Source organism: Lactuca sativa, chromosome 3 (assembly GCF_002870075.4).
Source record: "Lactuca sativa cultivar Salinas chromosome 3, Lsat_Salinas_v11, whole genome shotgun sequence".
Lineage (NCBI taxonomy): Eukaryota > Viridiplantae > Streptophyta > Magnoliopsida > Asterales > Asteraceae > Lactuca > Lactuca sativa.
In genome coordinates, this window is record NC_056625.2 from 144,652,433 (window position 1) to 144,657,928 (window position 5,496).

A 5,496-nucleotide genomic window follows, 5' to 3' on the forward strand; every position below is an offset into this window, starting at 1 on the left:
CTGAAATTATTTTAAAAGCATAAATGAAAATTGGTCTTTTCTGGCCGAGATTTTGGGGATGTCACACCGGGACTTGTGCAACCCGTAATTCCTGCGACTGCCACTTTTGAGCTTAAGGGTCACATTCTTGCTCTACTCAAGGAGATCCCCTTCTACGGAAAAGACCACGAAGATGCTTACAAACACTTGGATGAAGTCAATGATGTAGCTGATTATTTTAATGTTCCAAACGTGCCTCGCGAAACTCAGATACTTCTCATGCTTCTGGTTACATTGAAGGGTGCTGCAAAGGATTGGCTCAAGTCACTTCCCCCCGGATCCATCACTAATGGGCCAAGATGAAAGAAGAGGTTATGGATCAATTCTGCCTACCCTCCAAGATATCTAAGTTAAAGAAAGCCATAGCCAACTTTGAACAACAAGCTGGAGAGTCACTTTATGAAGCTTGGGAGAGGTACAAGAGTTTACTATGGAATTGCCCACATCATGACCTTAATAGTCAACAAGAAGTCTCCATTTTCTATGATGGAGTGAATGTTACAACAAGGCAATTACTTGACTTGCAAGGTCCAATCACAAAGAAAGCACTCCCGGTGATAAAACAACTAATTGAAGAATTCTTTAAGCATTCTAGAGAATACCACAATCCAAGGAATGATGTGACAAGGGGATCAGCTTATGCAGCTTCAGAAGATTTGTCAGCAGTCATGGCTATGTTGAAACCATGGATAGGAGGATGGATGAAATGGATCAAACGATACATGCTATTCGGGTGGGTTGTGAGAATTACAATGGACCTCAGCTTACTAAAGATTGTGACTCGGACGAGAATGGGAATAAAAAGGTGCAAGTATGTTACTCAAGTGGTGACCGATATGATGAAGATTGGCGGAAACCCAAGAAAGAGTGGCTTCCTTATGATGAGTACAAGAGGGCTAAGGAGGAGAAGTTTAAACAAAAAGGAAGAGGTTTTTATCAAAAGGAGGAGTCGGCACAAGAAAGGAAACCAAGTTTGGAGGAGATGCTTACTAAGTTTGTAGTTGCTTCAGAAAAGAGACATAATGATCATGATGCTGCAATCCAAGAAACAAGAACAATGCTTAGAAATCAACAAGCATCTATCCACAACATTGAGACACAGCTGGGGCAACTTGCTCAACAAATTAATTAAAGATCACCGGGAGAACTTCTTAGTAAAACCGAAAACAACCCACGAGGCGCACATATAAATATCGTGACAACAAGAAGTGGAAAGATAATTACTCCTCTGGCCCCTATTCAGTCTGAAGAGCCCAAGCAGTTACAAAAGGAGGATGCAGAAAAACAAATCCAAAATCAAAATCTGCATGACATAGACCCTACTCGCCGAGTCCATAAGATGGACTCGACGAGTCCAGTGCCTAATCAGAAAAGTCAGATTCTAGCAAAACCATTTTAGCCTCCAATGCCATATCCAGCCCGAGCTAAGCAAGAAAAGAAGGAAGAAGACTACCAGAAGTTTCTAGAACACATAAAGGCTCTTCAAATCAACATACCATTCATAGAAGCGGTTGCCCAAATTCCAAAATACGCCAAGTTTCTCAAAGAGCTTCTAACTAATAGAAGGAAGATGGAAGAAGTGAGTGAAGTAGTTCTTAATGAGAATTTCTCAGCTGCTATGTTAAACAAGCTACCGAAGAAGAAGGGTGACCTGGGAAGCTTAACATTGCCTTGTCAATTTGGGAATTTGGCCACCATTCATGCTTTGGCCGATTCAGGAGCAAGTGTAAACCTCATGCCTTATTCATTTTTCTAGAAACTAGATCTCCCGGAACCGAGGCCAATCCGAATGGCAATCCACTTAGCAAACAAAACTGTTACATTCCCACGAGGAATCTGTGAAGATCTCTTGGTAAAGGTGGATAAGTTCGTGTTCCCCGCGGATTTTATAATCTTGGACATGGAAGCGGATCCTCAAGTCCCTATCATCCTGGGAAGACCTTTCCTTAACACCGCAATCGCTATAGTTGACATGTGAGATTCAAAACTTACTCTACGGGTGGGGGATGATTCAGTCACTTTCGGGGTTGATCAAGCCATGAAGCATGCAATGCATAGTGATGACACAACATTTTCAATTGATATGTTGGATGAATTGATGGAGGAATGGCATAATGAAGATCCAAACAAGTCCACCATCACCTTTACTGAAGAACTTGATGCTGAAAAATACCTACTGGAAATAGAGAGACCGCTGGAAGAAGCTGATTATGATGAGTTAATGAAGACCATTGAGCATCCAACTCGCCGAGTTCATTTGAAGAAACCTGAGGAATCGCAAATTCTGCACTGTACTCGACGTGTTCAGCATGCAGAACGCAAAAACTGAGCTGAAGGCACTACCAGATCACTTGGAGTATGCATTCCTTGAAGATGGTCAACAAAAACCTGTTGTAATAGCTTCTGACCTCTCCAAATCTGAAAAAGAAGAATTAGTTCAAATCTTGAAGAAGAGGAAGAGTGCCATTGCATGGAGTATCACCGATATCAAGGGAATAAGCCCTTCTTATTGCTCTCACAAGATCAACCTGGAAGAAGCAGCAAAGCCGGTAGTGCAACACCAAAGAAGATTGAACCTGCACATGCAAGAAGTGGTCAAGAAGGAAGTAGTCAATCTTTTAGATGCGGGGATCATTTATTCTATTTCCGATAGTTCATGGGTTAGTCCTGTCCAAGTGGTGCCCAAGAAAGGAGGGATGAGGGTCATATCAAACGACAAGAATGAGCTTATTCCAACACGAACGGTAACCGGTTGGCGAGTGTGTATCGATTATCGAAAGCTAAACGATGCCACTCGTAAAGACCATTTTCCTTTGCCTTTTATTGATTAAATGCTTGAAAGATTGTCCGGCCATAGTTATTATTGTTTTTTAGATGGATTTTCGGGATACTTCCAAATACCCATAGACCTAATGGACCAAGAAAAGACCACTTTCACTTGCCCGAGTGGAACTTTTGCCAATCGTCGCATGCCCTTTGGGTTATGCAATGCACCTGCGACATTTCAAAGGTGTATGACAGCCATATTCCATGACATGGTGGAAAAGTTCATGGAAGTATTTATGGACGATTTTTCTGTTTTTGGATCTTCTTTCCATAATTGTCTTGCTAACCTTGATTTAATGCTTGCAAGGTGTGAAAAGACCGATTTAGTCCTTAATTGGGAAAAATGTCACTTTATGGTTAAAGAGGGTATAGTTAATTGGGAAAAATGTCACTTTATGGTTAAAGAGGGTATAGTTTTGGGCCACAAGGTATCCAAATAGGGAATTGAGGTGGATCGGGCAAAAATAGATACAATTGTTAAATTACCTCCACCGACTAATGTAAAGGGCATTAGGAGTTTTTTTAGGACACGCGGGTTTTTACCACCGTTTCATAAAAGAATTTTCTAAAATAGCTAGACCTTTAACACAATTGCTTTTAAAAGATGCACCATTTAATTTCACTAAAGAATGTCTAGACACTTTTGAATTTTTGAAAGAAAAATTAACTAATGCCACGATCATTATTGCCCCGAATTGGAATTTACCCTTTGAAATAATGTGTGATGCTAGTGACTTTGCATTAGGAGCTGTCCTTGGTCAAAGGGTTGATAAGCACTTTCGACCCATTTATTATGCAAGTAAGACTTTGAATCCGGCCCAAGAAAATTACACCACAACCGAAAAAGAATTACTAGCTGTGGTGTATTCTTTTGAGAAATTCCGCCCTTATCTAGTTTTATCTAAAACCACTGTTTTTACTAACCACTCTGCTATTAAGTATTTATTTGCCAAGCAGGATGCAAAGCCAAGATTGATACGTTGGGTTCTACTTCTACAAGAATTTGACATCGAGATACGCAATAAGAAAGGAATGGAGAATGTAGCGGCCGACCACTTATCAAGGCTAGAAAACCCGCAGTTGGAAGCATTGGAAGAAGATAAAATTGGAGACGATTTTCCGGACGAGTACATTTTGGTGACCACGGGGGAAGAGCCATGGTTTGCGGACATAGCTAATTACTTAGCTACCAAGTACATCCCAAAAGACTTTACCCGCCAACAAAAGAAGAAATTCTTTTCAGAAATAAAATACTACTTTTGGGATGAGCCATATCTTTTCCGAAGTTGTGCGGATGGGATCTTAAGGAGATGCGTATTCGGGAATGAAAGCCGAGAAATTTTGGAGCATTGCCATAGCGGGCCCACCGGTGGACATCATGGAGCACATTACACGGCAAAGAAGATATTTGATGTTGGGTTTTATTGGCCTACAATTTTAAAGATTCTATCCAATATGTCAAAGAGTGTGATGCATTCCAAAGAGCGGGACACATATCATCCCGAAATGAGATGCCACAACATAGTATTCAAGTGTGTGAAGTGTTTGACGTATGGGGGATCGATTTCATGGAACCATTTCCCATCTCAAAGGGCAACAAATATATTTTGGTGGCGGTTGATGTAACGCCTGTGTTTCCGGGCTCGTCATTAATATTGATATAGTAGTCCAGGTTAACTTTTGTAACCTGTTTTGAAATAATAGAAGTGTATTATTTGAGTATTATGTGTTATGTGCTTAATTGTGTATCTTAATTTAATTAAGAATAACAATAAGCGTCAAAATGAAATGTTAGATAAATCTGATATCTATGGATAATGTTGTAGTAGTTGAAACGAGGTTTCCGAATATATAAAGAATACCGAAATCCGAGTTATAACGAAGAAGTTATGACCTGTCGAAGTTTCGCGACAGAACCGACAACGCTGAATGACGTAAAAAGTGAAATTTACGTTAGTTCAATATTTAGCCTTAGTGATCTAAATGAATGTTGTAGAGTTCCTTAAACCGAGAGCGTGCATGAAAAGAACGCCCAAATCTGACTTCATATGAGGAAGTTATGATTTTTTGAAGTTTCGACTTAGCGGTATGCAGCCCGAATACTCGAAATAGAGATCAAGTGATATTTAGCCAAAAATTTCTAAATGAGAATTGAAGATCTCATTGATAGTAGTCCAATGATAAAATACAGACGAAAACGGAGTTCAGATGAAGGAGTTATGAATTTCGAATAGAGTTTTCCTGTCCCGGCCTACTAAAAATAATATATAAGTAATATACTTATAATATCTGAAAATAAAATCAAAATTAGCCAATGGAGTCTAAACGAGAGTTGTAGAGCATAATCTCACCTTCGCGTCGATATAAAGAACGTCGAAAACGGAGTTCGTATGTGAAAGTTATGAATTTCTGAAGTTCGGGGCGCGAAACCCCAAAACTGTCAGATACCACGACGTGGCAAGCAGTGCCACGATGTGGCCAGTCTTCTGACACCTCCGGGAGTCCCCCAAATGCAACTTGCGATGACGCATGCAGTAACGACCAATCCCACGACGTGGAAAAAGGTGCCACGACGTGGCAAGGGCCAGTTTTGCCCTATAAATAGATTTGAAGGGCCAGCGGAGTTTGGTT

General features: G+C 40.4%; 1 non-coding gene across 1 annotated transcript; it reads right to left on the minus strand.

Annotated features, from left to right (window-relative positions):
• Positions 1-386: 386 nt before the first annotated feature.
• On the minus strand, positions 387-493 carry LOC111885722 (small nucleolar RNA R71). Its single transcript, XR_002848184.1, has one exon. It is a non-coding gene; the product is annotated as a small nucleolar RNA R71 (small nucleolar RNA).
• Positions 494-5,496: the final 5,003 nt, after the last annotated feature.